The sequence below is a fragment of the Pseudorca crassidens genome, chromosome 15, assembly GCF_039906515.1.
Source record: "Pseudorca crassidens isolate mPseCra1 chromosome 15, mPseCra1.hap1, whole genome shotgun sequence".
In the NCBI taxonomy this organism is placed as follows: Eukaryota; Metazoa; Chordata; class Mammalia; order Artiodactyla; family Delphinidae; genus Pseudorca; species Pseudorca crassidens.
The window spans coordinates 36,542,952-36,554,436 of NC_090310.1; the positions used below are offsets into that span (position 1 = coordinate 36,542,952).

At 54.3% G+C, this 11,485-nt stretch overlaps 1 long non-coding RNA gene, 2 other non-coding genes and 1 pseudogene across 3 annotated transcripts; 1 reads left to right on the forward strand and 3 right to left on the reverse strand.

Annotated features, from left to right (window-relative positions):
* Positions 1 to 1,627: 1,627 nt before the first annotated feature.
* TRNAR-CCU (transfer RNA arginine (anticodon CCU)) lies at positions 1,628 to 1,700 on the reverse strand. Its single transcript has one exon. It is a non-coding gene; the product is annotated as a tRNA-Arg (tRNA).
* Positions 1,701 to 2,013: 313 nt separating this feature from the next.
* On the forward strand, positions 2,014 to 3,041 carry LOC137207240 (mediator of RNA polymerase II transcription subunit 10 pseudogene; annotated as a pseudogene).
* Positions 3,042 to 4,071: 1,030 nt separating this feature from the next.
* Positions 4,072 to 11,430, reverse strand: LOC137207243 (uncharacterized). The gene is made up of 3 exons (XR_010934997.1): positions 10,703 to 11,430; positions 7,242 to 8,917; positions 4,072 to 6,849 (listed from the first exon to the last, which is right to left on the reverse strand). It is a non-coding gene; the product is annotated as an uncharacterized lncRNA (long non-coding RNA).
* On the reverse strand, positions 4,591 to 4,663 carry TRNAR-CCG (transfer RNA arginine (anticodon CCG)). The gene has a single exon. It is a non-coding gene; the product is annotated as a tRNA-Arg (tRNA).
* Positions 11,431 to 11,485: the final 55 nt, after the last annotated feature.

The window sequence follows — 11,485 nt, forward strand, 5'->3', positions numbered from 1 at the left end:
CACCTGGTTGATTATGATGAAGTGCCGACTGAAGCAAGTGCCCTGGGAGACCACTTGGCTGCTGCACTTGACTCTTACGGCAGTAAAGGTGACTACAAGGACTGTAGCATGGAAAGGATTCTCCTGGGTGCATCCGTTTGCTTAAAGAAAGAAAATGACAAGATCAGGCCTTTAAATTTTCAGCCTAAGTCATGTTCAGAGATCCAGGGACGTTTTCTGGCAGCCGTAAAATAATCGTATAGCTGCAGGGCTGACATTGCTGAAAATCAAACACATAATCGAATGAAGTATGTTGTGGAATGACAATGTAAGTTGAGTTCATAGACTTGGGAGATCTTCCATGTGGAAGAAACGGCATTGATTATGAAGGAGTGGAGCCGAAGCCTGGGGACATCTAGGTAGGCTCAGATCTAGTTGAGAATCTTGAACCCCTGAGTCATTTGGAGCCTCCCTTGCCAGTGAAAGCAGCCTGTCCTCTGATATCTGAGAAGAGTAGCCTTCCTGTGTTTGAATATCCTATAATAATCTCACCTGGAGCATGGCAGGTGAGACAGGGGATGACGGTTCTCCTCAAAGCCCACACCAGCCAGCCTTGTTACCCCCTAACACTGGTTGCCCTATAACTACAATCAGATCAGCATGCTGTAGGAGAAGGACAAAGGCCGGCCTGGGAGGAAATCATTCATATGCCAAAAGAATTGCAAATTTTGTTCATTTATGCCAGCAGAGAACTAGGGAATGTGTGTGGGAATGGACCCAAGGATGTTAGAATAAGGAGGATGGGATTTTTGCAACTGGTGACGTTATTTCTCTGGGTGCACTTCCCAGCAAGCCTGTATCTAATGTGTTATCTTGTGCAGCTGAATGTGGCTCTGCCAGTTTTCTTAGTCGGTTGGCTAAGCATGGAACTCAATGGTGGCCTATGTTTAAGGAGATTAAGATTCAAGAATGTTCCTGGCATCATGTAGAGAAAGGAATCCAAAGACTCTGTGAGACAGAAATGCTGGAACAGGTCTATCATACACGAAAAGCACACCCACCACCCCACTGAGAGGGCCCCAGGGACATTCCCTTCAACAAGGCATTGAGAAACGTTGGTGAGGGAAGCACCAGCAGCCTTGGATAGCTCTGTGGTCGCTGTTCTCTGCAGGCCACATATGATGGTGGGAGATGCTGCATTGAGATGAGATCCCTGGTTTGAGTAGGGATGATGGGACCTCAGGTGCTTGGGAAAGCAGAAGTAAGGCCAGAGCTGGAGGAACAGAAGAGTCCCATCCATGGTTTTTAAAAATAAAAGAGAATTATGTGTATATATGACAAAGCCTCAGCGGCCACCTCCTCTTTGGGCATGTGGTAAAGGAGGCTTCTGATTTTACTCCACCATGTCCTGCAGTTTGGGAGATTTTTACCTTGAGGATGAAGGCATGGATTAAAAAGAGAGAAAACTTTATTATGGGCAAAATCTGAAAACACGCACATCTTTATCAGAAAAGTAAACCTTGTCCAACTTCGCTATAGGGTGGCATCTAGCTAAACCCCAGGGCCTCTTAATTTCCCACTAGGGTAAGTAGACAGCTAGCTTCATTTCATTTTTCCTATGGCAGAAAGTTTAAAATACTACCTCCCGTACCCCGGGTGGGACTCGAACCCACAATCCCTGGCTTAGGAGGCCAATGCCTTATCCATTAGGCCACCGGGGCTCATGAGAAATGTTTTACAACAGTCCTAAACCAGTCTTTCTGTCACCTCCCCATGGTTCCTGCACAATACGCACAGCCTCCCGGCTCCAGCTCGGCGGGTCCTTGGTCCCCTTGACGTCCGTATTCGGCGGGTGCATCCTCTTAAATCCCGCCGGTTCCCGAGCATCCTGGGGCTCGGGAGAGATCGCGCACGCGCGGATGAAGCTGAGGTACGATCCTCGCTTAGGATGTAGGAAGTCTGCGGATCAAGTCCCGGAGGAGCCCTTTCCCCATCTTTTTAGGAGAATCCGAGTCCTGGGATAATTAACATCAAGAAGGCGTTCGAGGGGGCAGGAGCGCGCCCGCGGCGGTGCGGACGGCCGGGCCATGGCCGAGAAGTTCGACCACCTGGAGGAGCACCTGGAGAAGTTCGTGGAGAACATCCGGCAGCTCGGCATCATCGTCAGCGACTTCCAGCCCAGCAGCCAGGCCGGGCTCAACCAGAAGCTGAATTTTATTGTTACTGGCTTACAGGATATCGATAAGTGCAGACAGCAACTTCATGATATTACTGTCCCTTTAGAAGTTTTTGAATACATAGATCAAGGTCGAAATCCCCAACTCTATAACAAAGAGTGCCTGGAGAGGGCTCTGGCTAAAAATGAACAAGTTAAAGGCAAGATTGACACAATGAAGAAATTTAAAAGCCTGTTGATTCAAGAACTTTCTAAAGTATTTCCTGAGGACATGGCTAAGTACCGGAGCATCCGGGGGGAAGACCATCCTCCTTCCTAACTCCCTCCTCCGTCTGTCTGAAGATCCTCCTAGCCCTGCACGAGTGGCCGTGACCTTCAGGCAGCCTTGACTGAGCGGCACCAACGCTGTTTCCTGGGCCCATCCTCCCGCCACCTTGTCCTCGTCGTTGGCCTCTGGGGACGGCAGGGCCTGGAGGGCGTACGGGGCTGTGCCACCAGCTGCCCCTTCTCCCTGACGTGCTCTGTTTGGTCCTCTAGCTCTCAGGGGACTGGTGATCACACAACTTTGAGTGCGATGTGTATGATTCTCCATGGCCAAATAGTCTTGGAAATATTAAATATGATAGGTAAAGTAAAAGTTTAAAAAAATTATACCTAATAGTTTTCTTTTAATATACTTTCTGTTCTTTTTTTTTCTTTCTTTTATGGTGTCAAAGAAAGCTAAACAAAAGGAAAACTTGGTTTAATATAAGTACTTTAAATTCGTTTTGTATTTTATATTTTTAAGTATAGTGCATAAAGAATGTGTTCAATGGAACTGTGTTTCCATAGATTTCAGTTAGTCTAATATAATAAGTCTTTAAGTACTTAAAAAAAAAAAAAAGAAGGTGTTCGTTATGCAAAATGTGGGAGCAGAAGGGAGAGAGGCAACAGCCGGGAGCTTGGAAAAAGTGTCGGTCCCTGTCTTCATCCTCCTCCCTACATTGCCCCTTAGACCAAAAGTGTTTTCTGGTTCCAAGTCTGTGCAGTTTTTAGCAGAGCCCAATGGCCTTAGGTCTTTGTCCTAAGGATGCTCCGTAATGGCTCTGTATCTGCCCAGCCAGCTCAGTTGGTAGAGCGTGAAACTAGTATCAGAGGACCCAGCGTTTACTTTCCCACCAGAAGATGGGTATTCTTTGCCATCTCTAAAGTATTTGTCTTACTGTGGCTACCAGAGGCGGGGTGGAGGGAGGCGTGGGGGGAATTAGATGAAGGTAGTCAAAAGGTACAAACTTCCAGTTATAAGTAAGTACTAGAGGTGTAGTATTCAACGTGATAAAGAGAATTAACATTGCTCTACGTTATAAGAAGAGTTAATCCTAAGAGTTAAGACAGAAAATCCTATGAGTTCTCATCACAGGTTGATGAATGGTCACTAAACCTGTGATAAGCATTTCATGATGTATGTAAGTCAAATCATTATGCTGTACACCTTAAACTTATACAGTGCTGTATGTCAATTATATCTCAATAAAAGTAGGGAAAATAATAAAAATGTTTATCTTAATGAAGTTTCTCTTTTTATTTATAAGCCCTTAGTAAACCACTGAGACATCACAAAAACGATAAAGGAGATGGTGACACTCCTCATGACTCCAAGGTCACCTGCGCCCACTGTAGGGGTACACGCTCAGCTGCCATTCCCCCAGCGTTTTCCCTGGTGGGAGGAGGTCCCATCACTTTGGTCATTCCGCTTAGCCAGAATCCCTTGGTAAGAACTCGGTTCCGCAGGTAGAGTCGTTTTTTCCAGGTAAAATGATGACTCAATCCTGGGCATATTCTTTACATTTAAATTTTTAAAAAAACATTCACACTAATCATTTAAGGGTATACTCTCACTGCAAGAAATCGAAATAATCTATTAATTTCTTTTCACATTTTTTATTGTGGTAAAATATACGCTTAAGGTTAAATTTGCCATTTTAACCATTTTTAACTGTACAATTTACTGGCATCAGTTACATTTACAATATTGTGCAAGCATCATTACTATCTATTTCCAAAACTTCTTCATCACAATAATCTATTATATTTTTAAATGCCCCTGTCCACTGACCCCTTGGGGATGACCTACCCGTGCAAAAATTCAACCCCTCATCTGTCACAGTTCTCGTCGTCTGAACTATATTCATGCAGCCAGTCCCGTGTGGGCTCCCGGCACTCACGGCCGGTGGACTTCAGAGTCAGCATTCCGTCTGGATCTGAGCACTATAGGTCCTCACAGCGCCCTCGGGGCCTCCCAGGCGTCCCGAGCTACGCAGCTGCAGGTGCAGGGCTACTTCCGAGGGGTGGACATAGCCCGAGGATCCTAGGCCCGCGTAGGGAGCAGTCTGGAGAGAGGGAAAAGTGTTTGTTTGTTTGTTTTTTACCCGGAGTAGAAAAAGCAATCTCCGCAACGACCACGAAGGGACTCGAACCCTCAATCTTCTGATCCGGAATCAGACGCCTTATCCATTAGGCCACGCGGCCCTGCCGCTGTTCCCATTGCAGCTTTTCTCATAAAGCTTTCTCAGGCGCCTGTTCAATATGCCCTAATACGCATGCTCACACTGGCAAGGAGCCCCGCCCCTCGGGCTCGGTGTGAGCGGGGCTCCAAGCTGTACGACTGAGCGCTACTGAGCACAGCCCAAGTGAGGGTTCGAGCCTGGGTGAGGCTGCCCAAGCCCCTCCTGTCCCGAGAGGCTCCTGATCTCTTCTCCCACGTGCCCCCGGCCCGCAGTGGGTCAGGAGTTGCCCTCTGCTCCCCCAGCCCCTTTGCTTCCCCTATCACAGCACTGCTAAACCTGCCATGCTCTGTTCCAGTCTTATGGTCCCAGAATGGACTCTGACTGCTGTATAGGCAGAGGCCCTGTCCGTGGCCCCAGCGTGGTGTGCAGGTGGGGTGCGCGTGCTGGGAGGATGGTGTGGACCCCGCGCTGCCCTTTCCCAGGACACCCAGCTCAGCCTAGCCCATGTTGGGTTTCTTAGAGCCGGAGGCTGCCCTGGCGCCTCCCCTGCTCCCCCTCCTCACCCGGTGGGCCCAGCCTCTGAAGTGCCAGGCACTCTGCATACATTATCTCACTTAGTGTCACAGCTCCCTGCGTGCAGGCGCTATTCACGTGTACAGTGATCATCATGTTTATTCCATGGCGGCTGAGCCTCCCGTGCTATCGCGCTGCTTTTAGATGAGGAAACCGAGGAGCGGATGGGGTCAGGGATGGCGTTGGTGTGTGGCCACCCACAGTCAGCATCCCCTTGGTAGCCGCGGGCTCAGTCAGGCCTGCAGGCAGAGCCAGCACCTCAACGAGCTGCGGATCTCCAGACAGGCCTTGCGGTGCTCATCACAGTCGGGACCCAGCACGTCTAGCTTGCACACCTGCTAATTGACCTGTGCCGACCACACCCAGCCTGTGCCCAGGACTGCCAGGTCCCCCAGCGCCCAGCCTGGCATCCAGTGTATTTTAAGGCCTAAAGTTTCAAGTGTTGCCTTCACATCTTTGGGTCTCACAGGCCCCGTTGGTTTCCCCTGCTCTTGTCAGCTGTACCCCCCGACCCAGCAGGGAAGGCCCCCCATCCCGCTAGTTCCCCCACCAGCCAGATCAGCCACACTCCACCCCAGTTCCCTGCCAGCCTGTGAAATTATTCAAACTAGTACCCCACCCCGTTACTACAAAGTCTGCATCTACAACCCCTGCTGGTTCCCTGTGCTCCCCAGGGAAACACTGAGTGGCCGGAATGGCCTGAGGTGTCCTCCTCCCCCAGCTGTGAGTATATGTGGTTAATAACTGCTGTCCGTCTCACTGTCCAGGGCCGGGTGTTGTGTGTTCAACCGTCTCATACTATTGAGGGCGGGGTATCCCTCCCTCTGCAATGGGGTGAATAGGAGGTGACCAGAACACCAGGGCTGAGAAGAAGGATGAATCCAGCTCCTCTCCCCAGGAGACCCCCCACCCCCAACTCACCTCAGTCATCAGCTCCAGGAGGTCTTCCCTGGGGTCAGCTCTGAGGACCTCCACCAGCATCTGGATAAAGTCTCAGCCCTTCTCATCCCGAAAGGCTACACAGCCCAGGCCAGGGGACCAGGGCCAGAGTGTCAGACTCAGGCCCCTGCCAGCTGCCTTCCAATCCCCAGGGGCCTATTGTTGGTGGAAGTGGGGGCAAGCACACAGGACCCCAGCAGTCAGGCAAGAGAATGGGGCAGGGAGCAGGAACTTCTCGCTTCCGGATCAAGTTGTTGCTCAATGTTTGTGCAGTGAATATACAATGGATTCAATATCGAAGAAACATTTACTGTGAACCTACTACGTGCCAGGCACTGGCCAGGGCCCTGAGGCAGACAGAACTGTCCTGCCCTCATGGAACTTACAGCCTAGAGGAAAGGATGTAGGTACAGTGCTTAGCAGAGCCAACCTTCAATATGTGCTCACCATCGTTACTATTATCATAAATAATATACATGGAAGGAAGACGGCTTAACTGCGACGAGGCTGGTACCCCTGCACCCCAACAGCCAAGCGCCAGATGCCCCTAAAGCCACTTCAGATCTCTGGCCAGGAGGCTAGGCCCTGTGTAATGGGCTTTGTGGAGACCCATCCCCTTACCTTCAGTGGCTGCGTAGACCATCAAGATGTCTGCTTGGTTAGGGCTCCCTGGAGTGGGGCCCCCGGAGAAGCTGCCTGCAAGAGGGACCAATGCCTTTTACCCAGCGTCCTGGGACTCCACCAGCCCCAAGGGTCTCCTCCAGTCTTGCTCAAGGGCACACAGGGCAGTAGAAAGAGTGCAGAGCAGGAAAGCCAGATCAAGTTTCAAATCTCAGCCCTGCTGCTTCTTACCAGCTGTGTGACCTCGGAAAAGCTATTTCACCTTCACTTGTTCCAGGCTCAAGTAGGGGAAGAAACTCTCCATTTTCAAAGGCCTTTGCCATTTAAGGTTTTCCTTCCCATCTTCTTGGCAAAGAGAGGAAGGAGGTGGCAGCAGGATCCCAGCTCAGAGCCCTGGAAGTGCTCTCCAGACAGCTCCCCCCATCAGCCCCACCCAAGCCCAGGCTCCCTGAGGTAGGTAGACCCACCTTGCACATCAGCATAGATGTGGAGGACATCGGCCGGGGAGGGGGTGGCTGGTGGTGCCTGCAGCCAGCGCCACAACCAGGGGAGAGTGTGCGTCCCACACCAGTGTGCGTCCCTGTGCCCTGGGGAAGGAGGGAACAGTCACGTCCTTTCACTCAGGAGACACCTGGGGGTGCTTCCAGGGCTCTAGCCCCCAGAGCTCCTGGGCAGGCTGCCAGGCTGGAAACATTCAGAGCACCGAATGACAGGTGCTGAGGGTGAAGTGCTCAAGTTCATGGACATGACTCCTAGGAGAGGCTGGGAGAGGGGGTGGGGAAAGGGCAGGGCTCACTCAGGCTTCTTGGAGGAGGTGGACAGCAAGTCCTGGGAGGCTGAGGGCTGGGTGAGGAGAGCCAGGGCTGCAGGAGGCTGGCTGGAGGGAAGGACCCGGCCAAGCCTCCAGGGCGGGCTCCAGGCCCTGCTCACCCCATGGCAAGCCTGAAGCAGGAAGATCTTGGGGCAGCCCCACAGGGCCCTACAGCAGCTCAGCTCCTGCACCAGCGCCTCTGGCTGCACCTCTTACCTATCAGCACCCAGTAGCTGCCCCTGAGGCCCCCCGTGGGCCATCAGGGCCACAAGGGCACAGCTCACAGGGTCCCTGCAGGCATCCAGCCACTCCCAGAAATGGACCATCTCCTCCTGGAAAGTCTGGGTGTGGGGATGAGATCAGGCCTGGGCCACAGTCACGGCCTCCCTAGCATCTGGTGGCCCACTCTCTGGGTGGTTTCTCTAACCCCCTGCCACACTACCTCCCACCTCCTTCCAGCCTCAGGCCCGGGGAGCAAGTCCTTTTACTTTCTTTCTTTTTTTAAAAATTAAAAAAAAAAATTTCTGGCGGTGCCATGTGGCATGTGGGATCATAGTTCCCCGACCAGGTATCAAACCTGTGCCACCTGTATTAGCAGGCAGATTCTTAACCACTGGACCACCAGGGAAGTCCCACAAGTTCTTTTTCTAACCCTCTGGTTGCATGGCCTCATTGGAAGTGACGTGGGTCCAGCCTCCTGCAGCTGGTTCTCTGGCCCCCCTGGAGAAGCTGCACCAAAAAGTTAAGAGCTGTGAGGGGAGGGCAGTGAGCTGACAGGTGTCTGGGAAGGAACCTGAGACCCTCCCAGGAAAAGCCTGAGGGTCCAGCCAGGGCCTTGAGCAGGGGAGAGGAGAAATGGCCAGTGTGGGGGGCTTCAGGGTCCCTGGAGACTGTGCTTCCAGAGTCAGGGAAGTGGGTTCTGGATGCGTGCAGCAGGGAGGATGGAGGCTAAACTTGGGGGTGCACTTCCTGCCCACGATTGGTAAGAGGCTAAGGAGAGAGTGCCCAGGGTCCTGGTGGGGGGTGCCTTCCTCAGAGCACCACCAGAAGTTCTGGGCTTCCCCTCACCTGGGCTGTAGGGTCTGTCTTCAGGGTGGTCTCGAAGCCCAGGGCCTGGCACAGGTCCCCAGTGCCTCCACATCGGGCTGGGCCCCAGGCCGGTCCTGGGTCACGGCCAGGAGGAGGGCGGCCCTGGCCCCAGACAGGTCACACTGAGCGCTGGGGCTGGGTTTTGGCTACAGACAGGATTAAGGTGGATTCAAAGTGGTCTGAGGACCTCCCAGCTCCTCGCCTCCCTGCCTCAGGTCTCCCGAGCCTCTCTCCCAGTCGAAACTGTTGCCACAGAAAAGCAAACATGTATTAAAAAATAAAATAAACCAAGATAAATGTCAAAAAAAAGAAACTGCTGCCACATAGTTGGACCCCAGCCCTGTCCCGCTAATCTCGAGCCCCCAGAGCTCCACGTCCCCTAGGCACAGTGCCCCCCCTCAAGGAGCTCCCAAAGACTGGGCAGTAGGTAGCCCCTGAGGACTCTTCAGCTGTCCAGCAGAAGACCTGGTGGGGGTTAGGGCCGGAGGACTCCTCAGGCAGCCGCTCCGTGCGGGTGCAGTTATGGGGGAGCAGGACCCTGGCTCCAGGGAACAGCTTGGCCAGGCTCCTGGCTACCACTGTCTCTTTGGTAAGGACTAGTTTGGCTCAGGTGGCGGCGTGTTAGAGACCCTAACCAGACACTAACCCTGCCAGACACTAACCCTGCCAGAATGGAGGGAGGAGGAGACAGACAAAAGAAAGGGAGGGCCCAAGGGGGGTCTTAGTTCAGGCTGAATCACAGGATTCCCAGGACATGGATGGCCTCAGGTAGACACTGGCTGCACCATTAGCTATGCTGTTCCCCGGGGTCCAGGGATCAGCGTGCACAGAGATGGGGCGCTCCCAGAGCGGGTCAGGGCCTGTCTGGGAAGGCTCGCAGGGTGGGCACCGCCTGGGGAGGCCGGGGAGAACTGTGGAGCAGAGCTGGGGCCCATTCTCACCTCCAGTGACCACCCAACTGCCCACTGAGACCTTTGGGCCTCGGGACCAGACCTGAATCATCCCCAACCCTGGACCCCAGGGACCCACAGTCTGACGAGACAGTCACTGCCAGGTAAGTGTGAACAGGGGTGGATGGGAATACAAGTGTCAACCCAGGGATTGTAAGGGGTATGGTTGACGCCTGGAAGGGTCTGTGTGAGGCTAGGTCGAGAGGGAGGGATGCCAAGCAGAGGGAGCAGCCTGGGCAAAGGCACGGAGCTGAGAAGATACTGCAACGTGTGGGGGACCCTGAGTGGGTTGTGAGGACGGGCGTGGGTGGGGGTGGGAGGCGAGGCTTTGAAGCTGACACCCATTGCAGGCAACACGGCCTTATGTTGTGGAATGAATGGGTGGAGGTAATGGGTTCAGGACAACACATCAGAGCCACAGCCCCCCTCCTGGACGCCTCTTCTGGGCCTTCACCTGGTCAGCAGCTGCAGCAGCGACCAGTGAAGACGACGGCCACAGAGCTCGCCCAGGCCAGTGAGGAACGCTCCAGGCTTGGGGGTAGCTGGGTGGGGAAGCAGCACACAGGCCTGGAGGGAGGGTCTCAGCCCTCCTGCCCACCCCCCAGACCCGCTTTGCCCTGCCCCGCAACTGGGGGTCCCTGGCCAGCCCACTCACCCCCGGGGGGAAGTGGAGAGCAGCAGGAAGACTTGGGGCAGCCCCACCAGCCTCACAGTGGCTCAGCTCCTGGACAGCTGCTGGGGCTGCCTCAGCTGCTCACTGGGGGCCACCAAGGCCAGTAGAGCACAGCCCACAGGGCCCCCGTGGGCATCCAGCTGCTCCCGGAACCTAACCAGTTCCCCATGGAAACCCTAGGGCAAGAGCGAGTGCTGGGCCTGAGTCCAGGGAGGCCCCAGGTGGGACTGGGGGTGGAGGTGGGAAGAGGCAGGCGAGGGCTCACCTGGACCAAGGCCTCCCACCTCTTGCAGCTCTCAAAGCCCAGCGTCCGGAACACACCCTCCAGGACAGCGAGTGTAGAGGCTGACACCTCAGGACTGCTGAGTGACAGGGTCACCCTTGGACCCTGCCCACTGTACTTACCTTGGGGAGGCAAGGCCAGAGTCGGGCCAGGGTAGGGCTCAGCTGGGAGCCAGCTGGGCTGGGTCAGGTCGTGCCTCCGACTACCTTTCTTCCCAGGCTGTCCCGAGCATCTGCCATCTGCGAGGCCACCTGCAGGGTCCCAGACACCAGGAAAGCCATGGGGCTATGTGGGGGTTTCCTCCAAGCACAGAGTTCACCTCCCGGGCCCAGTGCCAATGCTCTTGGTCCCAACCCTTGGCCTCTCCCTGAGTCCCATCCTATCAGCTCTGTTTATGAGCTGAGCTGGACCCTGTCCCCTGCCCTGGAACCCTGCGTTCTGGGCCCTACGACCCCAGGCCCTGCTCTGTTCCCTGGCTCCAGCGGGCTGCTTCCTGGCTGGCACTAACACGCCCCCACCTGCACCAGGAGCCTGTATCCAATCCTATTCTTAGCTCCTGGCCCACCTGCTACCTGATCTCGTTACACCCCAGTGTCTCCCTTCTGAGCCAGCCACCAGCACCAAAAAAATTTGTGCACTGCTCCCGCCACCCATCACCCCTACTCACTCATTCAGGGCACCCACACGTGTGCACGCATGCACACACACACACACACACACACAAACACAGAGCAACTGCCAGCCTGAGGGCATGGGGAGCAGTGAAGGGCATCATCCCAGAGGTAGAAACCCCGGGCTGGACTCAGCTGTCCAGTGAGACCCCGGCAGCTTCATCTGGGAAATGGGGTCTGTCCAGTGACCTCAGGATGAAGCCCAGGTTAAATGGGGGTGCAGAGAGGCTGGCA